The following is a 17,307-nucleotide window of genomic DNA, read 5'->3' on the forward strand; positions in this document are numbered from 1 at the left end:
GGAATACTGTTCACCAATTTTGGAGGATGGAAGCTGTGGGCATGCAATATTGTGTTACCTGCAGTCTCCTTGTGGAAGGTTTTAGTATTATATTTACCTTCCTCAATATATACTGATAGGTCCAGAAACTGACCTTCCTCCTTGCTGAGATTGGATGTGAAACTCCGATTCAAGTCTTTTTCTCCAATGCTCTCAATAAAAGTCTCAGCTGAATGTGAATCGCCTCGCCAGATTATAAAAAGATCATCAATATAAAGGACCACGTTATCTGACATTTCTCAGGCATATTGTGTGGCAAGCACCTGCTTCTCCCACCAGCCCATATGCAAATTAGCATAGCTGGGGGCAAAGCAGGTGCCCATTGCCGTCCCTTGCATCTGATTGTATAGATCTTATTCAAACAGAAACATATTTTTTTTAGACACCAGCCCAGCATTTCAGTGTGCCTGTACAATGTTAGGGGTCAGGAACTCAAAAAGTATTTCACTGCCCTTATTCCATCTTCATGTGAAATACTGGTGTAGAGGGAAGAGACGTCTAGAGTTATCATAAGAAAGCCCTCCTCCCACTTGATATCATACACCTTTCTTAAAAAATCACCAGTGTCTTTAGTAAAAGATGACACATTTTTCACAAAGTCCTGTAAAAAGAAATCTAAAAACCTGGAAGTATTTTCAAATAAGCTTCCAATAGCCGATATTATTGGACGACCATGTGGTTTTGTCATTCTCTTATAACCCTTAGGTATAAGGTACAGAACAGACAACACAGGAGAATCAGTCTTAAGGAATTTATATTTTGTTTGTGAAATAAGGCCTACAGATCTCCACTGATCTAACTGCATGGAATAGCTGGTAATTACTTTTTGCAAAATACCCTCATCTACCCTCCGATAGCATGGCCTGTCCCTAAGTTGTGATTTTGATTCTTCTTGATACATGTCAAGTGGCCATATGACAATGTTTCAGCCCTTGTCCGCCTGTCTAACAACTATATCAGGCCCTGCTTTCAACTTTTCCACCAATTTACCATACCATACCATATGTCCCTTGCTTGTATAGAACTCTTGCTAAGTTGTTTTGTATACAGTTCCTTCAAATTCAGCTAACTCATTGAAGGAATCTATCGAACCCTTTGGTGCCAGGGGTGAAAATGTTGACTGTGCTTTAAAGGGTATGTTGCGTTTGTCATTTGTTCGGAGACCTTGTTCCTTAAAATAATGTGTCATCAGATACCTCCGGTGTACCACCCATTTTTAGACTTTCAGATCCCTTAACTCCTTTGGTGCTAATGACGAGCTCAGCTCGTCATGAGTCACAGTGCAGCACGCCCATGCGCAGTAAATTCCCCGCCTGTGTGGGAGAATTAATCAGTGGGCGGGGTTGTGACGAGCCCAGCTCGTCATGAGCACAGCTCCACAGTGAGTCATGACGAGCTGGGGTCGTCACGAGCAAAGCGGTGCCACAGACCCCCCTACCCACGGGGAGTGGGGGAATTACCCCCGCAGCAAAGGGGTCAAGACTCCCAGATCAGAAACTTGTAATGCTGTGGTGCCCTCTGCATATTCAATTGCCCTAGTCTCTGTTGGTTTACTGACTGAAAAATATTTGGCAAGCCTATATTTGTGTGCAAACTTAAAACAGTCAATTCTGGTCTGCACATAGTCCATGTCCTGGGGGGGGTACGATAAGAGAGGCCACGTGATAATATATGCATTTCATCTGTATTTAATACCAGGTCTGACAAATTAATAATGCTTATATTATTGTCTTTGTTAATTTCTTCTTGTTGCCCAGTTTCTTGTTCGTAAATTCTACTTGTTCTTCTCGACCTGCGGCTCTTCCTCTTCCCCCACTCCTCTTTCTAACAGGTCTTCCTTGCCCCCATAAAGTCCTTAGGCTGCTGTTTCTGTCCCATCGTAAAACATGAAACTCGTCCTCCTCTATCGGTGCTTGAGGCCCCCGATGTACCGGGAGGGCCCGCGCTGGTCGCCGGACACAGCTGCATCACACAGAGGCGGGCAGCTACAACAGACCTACAATGTCTGGGGGCACTCTTGTGTTTAGAGTCCTGTGAGGGGCTCCAACTTGGGCCGTGCTGCTCGGCCTGATTTGTTTATCACGGCTGCCCCACTGGACAGTGGGCAGCTGCAACAGTGGGCATTCCAAACTTCTGAGTCCCAGAAGAGGTGCTCCCACGTTCCCCGTACTGTGCTGGCGGCGCCTAGTGCAACTAATCCCCCCCCTCACCACCCCGGGCAGTGGTGACGCGGGGGTTTTCGGGCTGACGAGTGTGGCTGGACATGCCTCTAAGTTGGGGTATGTAGTCTGACACTAGCCAATTGTGTTTTATGCCCCAGGATTTATGCAAATAGGTAGATGCCCTTACACTGAAGGTTGTTGTGCATAATAGCCCCCTATGCTTACATGTTGATGCCGTTGTGTTCTTCATGCAAATGCAGGAGGTGACTGATACCCATGATTGTGCCCAATGATCAGGTGCAATGTTCCAAGTGTTACCGTGTCTACCCTGCGGATTTGCGGCCTGATCTATTCATGTTTCCAGGCCTACTGGGTTTGGTGCCGATGTGAGGCTGAGGATTACAGTGGATGTCAGGGGATGATGTCCTAAATGTATGCCTCATGCAGTGTTGCGTAAAGGGTCCTGTTAATGTTGTTTTTGGCTCATGTTGCTGCCCCCTACTTCATGCCCGGGGTGGTCCATGCTAACTTGAGGCCTACAGGTTATGCCCCCGACTCGCTAAAAGGTATGCCAAATGCTACTATGTTTAGGCCCCATGCTAATGTTGTTTATTCCATGGGTTTATGCTAATGAGGAGTCTGCCTAAGGTCATGTTAGGATGTTCCCAGTTCGTGCCCAATGCCTGTGTTTATGCCCAACGTTATGCAGCGGGTGTTCTCTGCCGCAGGAGGAGGTCTAAGCCCCACGTAGAGGTCTCAGGACAGGATCATTATGTCCTAGGATGATACTTTCCATGCTAATGTTATGCCCACTGTTAATGGAGTCTGCCTAATGTTTATACCTACTCCATTTCTATGCCGGATCTAATGTTTTCCCCTTACAGCTTTCCTGCCTCAGGGGTTGTTCATGTTGCTCATGCATCTTGCTAGGCCTGCTCTGATGCCTCATGATAATGTCTCATGCTGAGGTCATGTTTTTCATTTTATGCCTAGCGATGGATTTCACGCCCGGCTATCTTCATTACAGGATTGAGACTGTTGAACTTACCTTTTTCTTCTTTTACCCTGCGTCCTGTCACAATGGTTCAGGCCGCAGCCCAATTGACCCTGCCCTGTAAATAACCCCCCCCTGTACATACTGCCTTGGCGCCAGTTGGCGCAGTGTAAAGTACTGTGATTATTATCCTGTGTTGACACAATACAAAAGTTATTATTTTCACCTAATCTGGCGTGGCCTCTTTTTGTGGTATGCCTTGTGTGTTGCCTGTGTGTACTGCGTGGATGCTTTGCACATGTCCTCTGGAGTTTGGCCCGCCTGCTCTGCACCATGCTACCCCATTTCTAACATCGCTATTTGTTTGTATATTTATAGCGGATTCAAATTCAAATTTTAAAGTGACGGTCCATACGTGAATGAAGTTTGAACAAGGGTACCAAAAAGTGACAGTGCAACCCTTTACAGACAATGGCACTGACTGAGTAAAAACAATAAGCCTTGCTTTCTACATGATATGCAGATTATATGAATCAAATAACATATACAAAATATGTAGTGTGTGTCACCGAGCGATTTAGCAATTAAGTACAAAATTATCTAAGTCAATTTCCATTGCATTAACACAAAAACTGGTATAGAAACAGCAACAATATTAAAAGCGTTTAAATCACATCTTTTTACAATATATATATATATATATATATATAAACATGTATATATACACACATGTATATATATATATATATATATATATATATATATATATATATATTTTTTTTTCAAACCAAAGCATCCTCGAGATGAAAGCGCGCTCAACACCAGCTAATATTTCAAGGCAGAGCTGCATTTATTAATGTTCAAGGTGAGTTCATAACCTTACGCGTTTCGGGGTTCCTGTCCCCTTGATCACAGGCAATTGGACATGCAAATGGGCCGATTGTTTTAAATAAGCTTTTATCACGTGACTTCTTCAAGCTCTTCAATTGGCCACATTCAATAACAGCAGAATTATGCATGCTGGTAACGGAAGTTTGTGATGTTTTAGTAACATACAACTTATTTTGCTCATAGTGTTACCTTTAGTAGGCTCAGTCCCTTTGCATAAATCTTTCCATTTTACAACCCTCCAGTGGGTCCTCGGCATTAATCGCAGTCTATTTCCATCGCCATGCAAAGGGACTGAGTCTACTAAAGTTAACACTATGAGCAAAATAATTTGTATGTTACTAAAACATCACAATCTTCCGTTACCAGCATGCTGCTGTTATTGAATGTGGCCAATTGAAGAGCTTGAGAAGTCACATGTAATAAATGGTCACATAGGTTACTTATCGGCGCACTAAGTGTCACATACGGAACACACAAAAAATGTCTTTGACATGAATATCACACACGTCTGAGCACGTAAGCTAGTTCAAAAAAAAGACCATAAATCAGTACGTACATATCTACTGTTCATGTTTATCAGAATTAAATCATTCATGTATATTCACATCTGCAGTAGATCAAGGCTGTCTACAATGGGTGAACTATTTACATATACAAAGGGATCATGTGACATATGTGCTTAGTGATAGACAATTGTGCAGTATATACAGAGTGGTCAGGACTTTTGTACAAGGGAAAAGGTAAAGAACAGGTGGCCAGACATAGAACCAATGGCCCTGTTAGCTAATGATGCTCCTTTTGGTCTGTAGCGCCTTGGTCAATCTGAGCCTTATATTGTCGTCGACATTTCAACCCGGGCGTACGATTTACTTTAGTAGTCACAAAGAGATCTGTAAAGCGGCAAAGGACAAGCAGGCATCAGTCCTGCGTTGTCTCTGCGAGTGAATCCGATCGGATTCACTCTGAGAGACAACGCAGGACTGATGCCTGCTTGTCCTTCGCCGCTTTACAGATCTCTTCGTGACTACTAAAGTAAATTGTACACCGGGTCCATCTTGATTTCACCACCAGGCGCAATTAAGAGTCTCACACAGCCAGGACTCTATCTGGTTTGCACTAGGTTGGCACTACCCCTCCCCCACTCTGTCCTGATGACGACTCTAAGTTACTACCGAATGGAGCACAACATGGGTTGAAACGTTGACAACACGCAATTAAAATCCAAAATCAATTTATAAAAATGGTAATAATTATTTTCTTTAAAATGACACTAGAACAAAAAACATTTCAATGTAGAGAACTGGAGTTATGATTTTTTAAAGATTTAGCACTATGTAGCACATAAAAACCTATAGTGCTTATTGGGATGTCTGGCTGCTCTAGACCGGGACATGTCAATGTTTCAAGCTGACTGCGATGGAGCCCTGTATGGCTACCCCTCACAGTAGGCCTCGGTCAAACTTTTTACCTTCTGACTTAGAACATTTTCTGGAGCTTTTTTTACCTGTGGCCCCTCAAAACTCTCCACGCTTCCAGACTTAGTAAGGGTGCCCCAGCTTTCCTTTTGACAAGCTCCCAGTCAGACTCGGGAATTCAGACCTCTGGGGCTTTCCAGCAAGATGAACTAGGCCAGATTGCAGTTGAAGGTGAGCCGCTTGACTCCCGCAGTTAGAGCTGGTCAAGTCCTTTACCTTCAGACTTAGAAACCTTTACATAGCTTTTTCTCCTGGGGTCCCTCAATGCTCTTCACCAGGCCGGATTTGGTGAGGGTTCGCCCGCTTGGCTTTCGACCAGCTATCAGTAAACTCGGGAAGTCCACTCTGAAGCTTTTCAATGGGACAAACCTGCTCCAGCTCCTTCAAAGTTCTTCCTGAAGTTCCTTTGAAGGTCCCACAGTGTCCAAAACTTACTCCAAGTGTCTGGAAGATGCAAGATACTCCTTGAAAGTGTGGGACTTCAGTTTCAAAAAGCCACTTGGCAAAACCCTAAAAAATCCACTGAAAGCACTCCAGGCTAGGGATTCTTGGTGGTGATGATCCAGGTAGGTGCTGTTAACCTGTAGATTGCTGGGCATCCACTCTTTAGTCTTTCTGAAGCTGGTTTGGTCCACAGGGCTGTACTTTCAGATTGTTCAGCAGGCCCAGTCAGTCAGAGTCAAGGGCCTGGTTGGTGAAAATTAAACTTCCAGCATTAACCCTTCTTCTTGTTTCATGCAGCAGATCTGAGCAGTGGTCGCTTCTACGCTAAGGAAGAGGAGTATCGCCCCACTGCTATTTCAGCAGTGCATAAAAGAAAAAGAAAATGATAATAACAGGGTGTTATTATCATTTTATTTTTCTATGCGGCACTCAGAGTTGTGCGGAGCTGGGCTCTGTGATGTCAGAGCAGAGGGAGGAGTGTTTTTCACTTAGCATTTTCTCCATAGGGCTGTGTCGCACAGCCCCATGGAGAACATGCCCAGCCTCCCAGGCACTGCCTGAGCAGCCAAACAGGCTGTTCAAACCACTCATGATGCTGCTCATGCAGCGCAGGATTGGCTGGGAGAGTCCAGAAGCCTAGGGGCTTCGGGTGCTTGCAGCAGATCTGAATAGGACGAGAGAGAGACGCGCAGTGGCATGGCGGAGAAGGTAAGTTTACTGTTTAACTTTTTTTATCCATTCCCCTCCACCCCACCACCCTCGCTCTGATGCAGCCACCACTGGATCTGAGAGGCTCTGCCCCTCTCAGATACTTATACTGTGTTCTCTTGGGTCAATCAGGAGGGCACTCCTGACCAATGAGGTGTAGGGCAACACCCCCATAGAATGACCATTCCCTCCAATGTGTGACACAATGGTCTCCCAGAAAGCACTATTCTTCTAAAATTCAACATGGCTGAAGTCTCATCAGAGAGGCAAAAGCTAGCTAAACCTACCTCCAGGATGGCTCAGCTCCAAGTCTCCCTCCCCCTGACATCTGCACATCTGACATCTGCACATTCCAGACCACTGCAAGGCTGAATTTAGGCTTACAAACAACAAATTGTTACTTATTTTCTGTACATTTTAGGATAAATCCAACAACAGCATATTGTTGGATATATCAATTCCATTCTCCAAATCCTTGAAGTATATTTTTCGTATTTACCCTTGCCATAGTCATTAATTCATAAACTATTGAAATGTTAACCTATGTGGCTGGAGATCTACAATAGTGAAAATGAAATGCCCAATTTCTCCAGCTCCAGGGCCTCTAAAATTGCTTTTATAAGGACTCTGCTGATAACTACAGCCCCCCCACACTCCTGGAACACCTAGCAGAGACTTTAGGGGTTGTGAATATATGAAAATGATGTAGATCCTCAATCCATAGCTCTCCCAGCGCAAACGTCGATTTTGGGAAGCACTTTACTACAATGAGAGAGAGTATTTCTTTATTTGAATGTTTAATTAAAACCATTTCAATCATTTACATAAAAGTAGAATGAATATGGAGAGAAGTAAGATTCCTGTGTTTTTACACCAATATAGTTTTGCAGAAAAAAATTGATAAGAATGGGTTGAGATTTAAAGAATATAGCGTCACGAAGACATTAATACACTAGGATATTGTCTTGCCGTGTCCCCCGCACATAGTCAAACTGGGCGTGTTTTGTGTGCAAAAGTAGCAATAGCGGGATTTCAAGAGCCATCTTGTACAATTAGAAAACTATATTAGCAACAACATTTAATTTGTGGCGAAGTTGGCTCATATACTGCACTTTTGATAAGATCCTCGTCCGCCTGAAGTAGTCTTTAAGTTTGCTTGGAAGTGCCACTCAGTTGTTGCCTTTTGATTAATTTGTCTTTTATCTTTGTGTCCACGATAGTCAGGAATTTTACCAGACAGCAACACAGCTGGATATCCTCTACAGAGAAACTTATCATCTTTGCTTGTCTGCAAGACCGTATGTTTTTCCTGTTACAAATGGTCTAAGTAATACTTGAAGCTCCCTTAGTAGCCCCCTGCAGATAGTTAGGAGGTGCAGGATATCCCCCTTCCCTTCCCCACAGAGTCGACAGGTTGCTGGCAGTGGGGGGGGGGTAAGCCATGGCGGCAAGTGAAACGCAGATGGTAATATATCTAGGTGGTATTTCAGGAACTTCTCTTTAGTGGCCAGGGAAAAGCAGATATGAAGTATGTTTGGGGCATTGCTTTGGTTTATCTCTGAATAGTGAACCAGCCATGTGCTCTCTCTGACAGGATGGCTTTATCTTGTATAAGGGACACTCTTTTGGTGGTATTGTTGACAAGCTTTTTGAAGCTCACGTACGTCCCAGATGTCTCCCATAGACCGCGTCGGCCTAGTTGTTCAAATGAGTTTTCCAGGTAGAGTCTTGCTGGGCCTGTCTCCTTAGCTTGCAGTTCTTTCCATAAGTAGGCATTTAGGGTTTCTGGGTCCCCCTTTCCAATTTTATACCAGCTATTAATGTATGCTCCTTAGCAGACCAGCTCTTGTCTTTGAATTCCAAACTCTAATCTCAATTGTGCAGGGGATGTGTATTTAGGCAAGCCGCAAATCATTTATTGTGCTCTTGCTATGGTGCCATCCAATATTTCTGCATCCCTCCCTCTCATGGCCTCACTTCTGTAGGTGATGCACGGTATGAGTTTCGCCTGTATCACCCGAGACAGAGAGGAGAAACTTGTGCCAGAGATCTTACATTTCAGATTTCTTAGTGCCACGGCTGTCGCTATTTCCCCTCCTTTTATGGCCTCCCGTTGGGCTGCAAAATTCCCTTTGCTGTCAATAATGACTCCCAGATATTTATACTCTTGTGCAACTTCCAGCTCATATATTGCCAGGTGCCAGTGATGGAATGACTTTGCTCAGCGTGTGTTTATGCACATGACCTTTGTTTTTTCTTGGTTAATGCTCAGTCCATTATCTTCCGATTAACAGAATATCTGATAGAGACATCTAGCTGCAGATTCCATAACTTAAAATATCCCAAGGCGTCAGACTGGATCTGGAAATTTTTTGCAACAGCACCTCTGCCCTCCGGTGGGCGGCGCCGCATGGCTCCGCCCCGACATCGTCCGTGGACATGACGTCGGCGAAGCCATAGAAGTCCCTCCGGGCGCGCTGACGTCAGTTTACTTCTTTTCTGCATCCCAATGCGGATCGAGGAGTAAGCAGTTCCTTTGGCCAGCCTGTTGTCCAGGTCTTTTGGATGCCTTCAGGCTTCGGGGAACAGTGTGATGCATTCGGGCTTTAAGGCGTGTGATACATGTGCCCGGCAGATGTCGGCGACCGACCCGTACATGATCTGCATGTAGTGCTTAGAAGCGCACCACGACTCAGAGGAGTGCGACGCATGCCAGCAGATGCGGCCGAAATCCCTGCGGGAGCGCTGTCGGATGAAGCTGTTGGCTGCCCGGATGTCCTGCTCAGCACCTCTGCGCCGTTCTCCATCTCGGGCTGGGGCTTCTGTTCGAGTCCGGTCACAAAGTCGTTCTCGTGGACGTCATTCGCCTCACGTAGGTAAGTGGAAGCACAAGTCACGGAGGTAGTCGGCCTCCCTTCATCGTGACAGCGGGGCTCAAGGTCCTTGCTGGTTGCCGGTCCCCCGGAGTCGAACCGCTTATAACCACCCTTTCCAGGTGATGGGGCGCCAAATGGAAGCCTATTTCAGGGCTCTGCACTCCATTTTTGGTCACCTCCTCTCCCTGGCGTGCCTTCGGGCCCCACAGTGGAGGTAGGGACTCAGGTCGTGTCTTCGCCAACGGGTTCGCCCTCGGCCGAGTCCCACGACTCCAGTTCCGGAGTTGGTGCGACGTCGGGACACGCCCGGAAGGGCATCTCAGTCAGACGTTGAGCCCATCTGCCATATTTTTGCATAGCCCTTTGCAGCTTCCTACGTCGACATCGGCGATGGCTGAATCATGGGTTTCGACTCATTGTCGACATCCTTTCTCTCCACATGTCTCGGTAGAGGGTGAGTAAATGCCGGTCCAAGACAGGGCACAGTCGCCTCTGCTTCTTGATCACATCGATACGACACGGTTTAGACACCGGTGCAGGTGTTGGACCCTATTGTACCTCTGGTTGAGGAGGACACAGCTCCAGTAAAACCTGGGGTGTCTCCTTGCCCTTTGGCTCCATTGCCCCCTGGTCAGTGGCCACCAGTTCCTCCACCTGCAGCGTCTTAATTTTCGATTGGAAGAGTTAGCCTTCAACCATCCCCTACAGATGATCTATTATCATCCTCCTAGAATGGCTACAGAGGCTAGTGCTGCATTTGCAAATGCTGTTCGCGAGGCTGCTTCTCTTTTAAACTTACAGCCTCTTTATCTACCGACCCATTGTTGCATATCCTCCACCAGGATGAGATAGAGGGGAGCCCTTACGGCCTTTTGCTGGGTTATTATTCAATGCCCTTCTTGGTACATGGGCACAGCCCTCCTCGGGTGACCCTGTAGATCGGGCCATTGCACATCGGCCAGCTCCGGATTATCCGGTATGCTTGTCCCTTCATCTTAGGGCTCAGGGCCGGGTTGTCCAGGTGGCTTTCGCCATGCAGCCTTCCTCTTCTCTCCCATTATTGCCTTCTACCAGGGAGTCTCATTGGTTGGAGACCTGTGGACGTCATATTTTAGCGTCCACTAGTTCGGGCATCCGTGCCTTGAACACAACTAGTGTGTTCGCATGGCCTACTTTTGCCCTTTGGGACTCGGTGGAAGGTCTTCTTTCCTCTCTTCCAGAGGGTCCTTGTGCTGACCTAGCTCGTCTCCTGATCGGCTATTAATTCTACCAACTCTTTGAGTCGGGCAATGGCCAGGTCTGTCGCACTGCGTCACCATGATTGGCTGCACGATGGTTGTTTCCATGAAAATATCCGGGAGAGTTTACGGGATTTGCCGTTTGATGGAGTATCCCTTTTTGACAGTCATGCGGACTCAGCAGTCAACCACCTCTTGTTTAATCTGCCATAATATCATGTTTTTGACATCCTTCTACGGTTAGTTCCTTCCATGTGCAGTGTTGTTCTAGGCCCTGGGTTCATGCTGTAATACCCAAGTGGTCTAGTCGGCTTGTCGCCGCTTTTGTTTTCCTTATTGCGGCTCATCGGCTACTTAAAGCTGCTTCTGTTCTGTGGTCCTCTGTCTATGAGCCTCAGCTCAAGAGATGCTCCTGGTTGTGGTTCAGGTTTACCCTATGTGGGGTATTTGTTGGCTGCTATGTAGCTGCCTCCCCTACACATAAGGCTTGGTGGGCTCCTCTGGAGTCTTTTTCTAAGGGTGTTCCCTGGCAGTTCTTTTTTCAAATTCACGCAGTCTGCCCTTTGACATCGCTCTCTAACCTATCCTTTGGAGTCTGCAGTTCATCCATGGCACTCCTTTGCAAGTGTAGATGCTCCCTTTCTCTGGGTTTCTGCATTTTTTTTTTGCTCCAGAAAGGTCCTTTTTGATCTTCCTTCCTTATCTGTTTCACTTCTGCATTGTTCTGCGGATATCTTACCAGTGAATGGCCTTGGTCAGTGCCCTGTCGCTGCCCTACCAGTCAATGGCCTCGGTCAGTGCACTGTTGCTGCCTTAAGGTCCACCAGATTGCCATCGTGCACTTCTTCTATGTTGTATGCAAGTATGGTTAATGCTCCACAGTGTGTTCGCTCTTACAGGCAGCTGCCGTTTTCCGATGCCTGATTCTCCCCTCCTCCTATGTGGTGGGTAGTGCTTATTGAGCTGTGTTCTTGCATGGTGGCGTATTCCTCACTTGCGCTGTTCATGTACATTGCTTTATGCCTCGCTTTCTGAGGTACGTCCCCGGCTATGGGCCCTTCGAGTGATGTCTTTGGATTTCTTCTACTTCAGCCTGCTGCTGCTGCTCTCTGTAGCTGTGCCCTCCTTAGGATGTTCATTGTCCTCTTTGTGCTTGTGTGTACATCTCTGTTCGAATCATATTCCGCTATGTGCGCTTTGAACTGGGATTCCTGCACTGGTCACCCTTCCGGCTGGCTCGTGTGCCTGCCACTGCGGCTACTCCATACAGAGTGACTGGTATCGCTTCTGGATCTGGACTTTTTCAGTCCGGTTCTGCTGTACATGGCTTTGGCTACCTATGGTGCACTCTTATTTCTTGTATGCCATTCATGCTTCGGGTTGATATGCTACTGTTTGATATCTACACACAAACAGAGGTCACACACACACTAGGTTCTTACTGCGGTGTCTGTGGGTCTGCCATGGACCTCTCGTATGTGCAGTCCTTCCTTCTATGTGTGTTTGTTTCACAGGTCCCTTTCACAGGTTCTGTACCTGGTAAAGCATCTCTCGCATCTGGACTCTTCTTGCGGCACTTCCTTGTGACTTTCCCTTATCTTAGTGTGGCTCTGGCTGTGCACATGGTCTACCCTGGGTACTTATGCCTTCCACATCTGCTCTTTGTAGTCCTGATTTTGTGCTTTTATGTCCGCACTTTCCAATATCTTTGAAAATTGATAATTGCGCAGTCTCAAGCATGCTCTTTCATGAGCTTGGATCTTTCGGTCTTTGGTCAGCCCCTCCCGCTGCTGTCCCAGGTGTCCTCATTGGCACACTTCCACAGGGCATCTTCCTCTGTTCAGGGTACTCACCAGTTCTGTTGGAACTCGGGTATGCCGTTTTGTCCTCTATCTGGTTTTGGGCTTACTCGATCCACACTGCCCTTCTGGTGCTGTGCTCTCTTTCTGCACTGTGCACTCTGATGGGTCTTCCTGCCATCCCTCGGCGACTTAGGTTCCCTTGCCTCCTGTGGTTGTCACTCCCTGCAGGACCTCTGGTTTGGGATTGGCCACTGTGGCATTGCTGCTCCCTCTGTGTTTCATCAACTTGTTGACGACTGGGTTCCTTGGAACTTGGTGGGGTGCAGTATATATTACCTACTGTTGGTCGCCAGTAGGTAGCTATAGTTAGGACCTATTATCCATAGGAAATCCGCAACATTCTATTTGGAATAACTTTGGCGACAGTTGACGAAATGTTCGCAAAATTGTCAAAACTGGTGGGGCGCTCCGGTCTGCTCCTATCCTGAAAGTCTCAGGGTGATTCGTGAAGCGGGGGATGAGAAAAAAAGGGGGTCCCAAAACGTGTTTTCCCCATACAATTTTCCATAGGAACCATTCATCGCGGCTACAGCTTGAACTGGTAAACAGAATTACACCAAAATTGGCAGAGGTCCTCTTTGGTTCAGACTCGTGCCTTTTGCTTAAATGGTGTAAATCCTTTCAGTAGTTCCTGAGAAAATCACATTTAAAAGTACATATATATCTATGGCCGCGCAGGATCCGCGCACCCTCCCTATCACAAGCTGCATGCTAATTGACTGTCAACACTCCAAATCAGGAAGTGTTGGCAGCCATCTTGTGCCTCGGTAGAACTGAGGCACAAGAAACCTAAATAAAAGACGGAAAAAACACAAAAAGGGGGCAGGGTATAAACACCTTGACCCCCTAGGCCAGAGGTCTTCAAACTTTTTGAGTGTTAGCACCCCCTGCTGAATTTTTTTAAATGTAGGGCCCCCCAACATCTGACAGAAATCTCTGGAATCTGGTACACTACATATTCGACCGCCATTCGCATATTCCAGGCCATATCTGGAAAATAATGTTAAACACAGTAAGAGTGTTTAGTAAACTGCAGGTTTGTGAGTGGGTTTCGTTTAATGAGAGAGGCTTATTACATAGTTCAAGTCAAACTTTTTCCAGATAAAATGTGTGCAAATTGTTTTTACTAGGGTTTTACTTATGCAGTTGAATCATAATGGGACAGTGTTATCTGGAGCAGCCCATTCACCTCCTAAGTAATTACCCTCAAGTCAGGTGAATACCTACCAACCTCTTCATATACATTTTGAATGGAAGTGAGCCACTCACTCCCAGACTTGTTGCACCTTATCAAATTGTTGAGCGTTACCAATACATCTGAAGGCTTTGTCTTGATAAAACGTGGGTACCTATCAAAGGAGGTGGCCATAGCAAGCAAGGAAGGAAAGCCTAGAACATTTATTTGAAAACAAAGGATCTCACAGGGTGGTGACATCTTTTCTTGTGATGCCATGTGACACTAATGCACATTTCTTATGCTAATTAGTCCCCCCACTGTTTTTTTTAGGACTTGTGCTCTTAGTGGGGATTTAGGACACATGTCAAGCTTATGTTTATGTAATAAAAACTGAATGGGGTTGCCTAGTTTACTTTTACTTCAGAGCAAGGTTGTCTGACAGACTTTGTGGTGATCAAATGGATCCGGGCCCAGCAGCATTGTGAACTGGCAGCATTGCAGTGCATGTAAATGCAGCGGTGGCCGGCGCAGGTAAGGGCGATGAGGAAGCAGCAAGGTGGGGTAGTTGACAGAAACAGAATAGATCAAACTAAATACATAAATAAAACCTATTCCGTCCCCCTGCTCTGCTCCACCACGCTTACCCTCACCAGCCGCGACTGATGTGAGAGCCTCCAGGGAGTGGGTCTAGGCAGAGAGTAGTAAAGTATGTTAGAAGCCAAAAGGGTTTACGGTGGATGCCACAGGGCAGTGCTTAATAAATTTGAAAAAAGCACAGGGGCCCAAACTTTTATTATGTTTCTTCTGCAGCTGTTTACCATGACTGCCAGGACTTGAATGAACCAACACACGCCTCCTTCTTCCTCCACCCTGTTTTTCCTTCCTCTGTCTCATTCTTGCAGGTGGTTTTTCCTCTCCGCTTCATCCATTTGTTTTTGTTTTCACAGCTTTCTTGTCCTTTTTATTTCCCCCTATTCTGCTTTGATCTCTCTTGCTCAAAGTTGGACCTTGAACAAAAAATCTTGGTCCAGGGACACCTGCTCAAAGGATGTCAACCTTGTCACTGATGACAACAGTGTTCTTCATAGCTCTCATTTTACTTTTTATTTGCCTCCTGAGGCTCCCAGTACCATTCCACTTGAATTCAATTCACTTAGCAAAAATAAAACAGTTGCTTAATTGATTATCCTTTATCGTGAGGGAACCTCAGCTGCAAAACGCGAGACCAACTGCCCTTTATTTGTCCCCTAAGCCATGAGAACGATGTATTAATCAAGCATAAAAAATGGCTACATTAAATGTACACTTTTTGAATTTTGAAAGAAAACCATGAGTGTATGGCATGCCCATACTTATCTAATCAGCCCTGCCAAGTACCACACATCAGGCGTTAGACTAAAGCTTTTCCGTGTGGTGATCCGCATCACTGACTAAAATGCAAAGTCACGCATTATAGCACCTCCTCATCTTTCAAGCTGGGAGTGCTGTTACAATAAAGCACCATACTAGTTGCAGTGGCAAAGCGCACTGCACGCTGCTTCCGGCAGTCTTGGGGGCTCTTTGGGTCAGCTGTAGCCAATCTCAGCTGAACAAGTTACAAGGACACCAGACAGCGCTGCGATATCACGGGCATCAGAAGAGCCTGGACGGGTGAGAGCCAAATTGCTACAAAGTGTCTGTGTGAGTTAGTTGAATTACATTTGTGTTTATGCGGGTCTGGCTCCTAATTCCTGTGGCAGGAGCTGGTGGGCCGCCTCGCAGTTTAAAGTTGACTGCTGGCAATCATGGCTTATTTATGGCAGGCAGTTGCTGCCCGTCACCGTCCGTATTCTGAGTCAGGTCAGTGAGCTTTGTATTTCTATCACCTTGTGGCCAATGGGAGAGAGAAATTTATGTGCGTCGAGTTGAGGTGCTGAGCCCCCATGTGCAGCTGTTCTGCTGTCTCGGGTGTCTCTCTTCTCAGTGAAGCCATAGGAGAGTGGGTGATGGTCTGTGCTCTCGTCTGTTTATTTCCTGGTAAAGGAGCCCCCCTCATCAGAACTCCTTGCTTCTTCAGAGCTGCAGGTCTCCCCTCCTTTACCAGTGATCTGGCCGACTGACAGGGAGGGGAAGCGCTCTGCAACAATCATGGCTCCGCTCACCATCAAGCCACTCAGAGTCTGGAGCAGTTGCCGTCCTATGAGAGGGGCTGATGCCGGCCACCTCACTCTTGCAGTAACTTCAACACTTTCATTAGACAATGCTGGCCCCTAGTATATCACTCTGAGCCTTATAGAAAATAGTGCAGCCAGACACCACAAGGCATAGAGATAGATGGCTGTTTCAAAAGGTGAAGCAAATAGTGAGACAGTGTAAAGTATACTAAGACACCCGCAGCCGAGTGTGTGTTCAAATTAAATTCATTGGCAACACACAATCAGGCCACTGCTTGCAGTCAGTGGTTGCTGGCCGTACAATATGTGTCACATTACAATAGTTACTCTAAAATGACACTGTTTCTCGATGCTCAAATGGGTATAATTTATGGCTATTTAATTGTTTCTCTCATCTTCATTGCTTGATTTTACTTACAAGAAGATGTCACTCATAGTCCTTGAAACAGGACTCATAATTACACTAACATTATGGTAATGTCACATATAGCACTCTGAACCTTGGCAGCTATGTGTAATTTAAAGAGAAACCTTGCCTTCTTTATGTGAAAAGCTAACCATTCTGGGAGGGTTAATTCCGAGAGCTGAAATGCTTCAGCTGCAGTGGGAGGCAGAGTCTCCTCTGCTATGAAACAGCTAGGGAACAAACAGACATTCTGTTTGTTCGCTTTCGGTTTCATAGCAGAGGAGACTCTGCCTCCCACTGCAGCTGAAGCATTTCAGCTCTGAGAGACTGAGAATTAGATTTCTTTAAAAATCACAAACGTATGGGCATGTCGTGCCCCATTAATTGTGAAACAATGAAATGTAAAATCTCAGGGAGGCGCGCGCAACCCAGAGATGGCTTTGTGCCCCCCAGTGGGGCGCGCCCCACAGATTGAAGAACTCTGCCCTAGGCCTGCTCAGGGAGTCCCACAAGGTACCGGCAAAATGCGCGGATCTTGCCGATAAGAACAAAAAAAAGAAGCGCAGGCTAACTATAACATGTCTGAAACCTATGGTTTTTTCAGTGAATATATATATATATATATATATATATATATATATATATATATTTTTTTTTTTCATCATCATCAGGGCCACGTAGAATATCATAGTCTATGCAAACTCCAACCCGTAATATCCCTGAACCAATAATTACAGTTCTCAACTCCAAAAGCAAAAATAGTTGTTAAATCAAATGAGTGATTATAAGAACTGTATAGGACAACAGCCTTTAGGAACAATGGGCGACCGGAAATATGTGATGTAACATTATATCTGAATATAAATTGATATTATAATGAAT

The sequence above is a fragment of the Lissotriton vulgaris genome, chromosome 11 (assembly GCF_964263255.1).
Source record: "Lissotriton vulgaris chromosome 11, aLisVul1.2, whole genome shotgun sequence".
NCBI lineage: Eukaryota > Metazoa > Chordata > Amphibia > Caudata > Salamandridae > Lissotriton > Lissotriton vulgaris.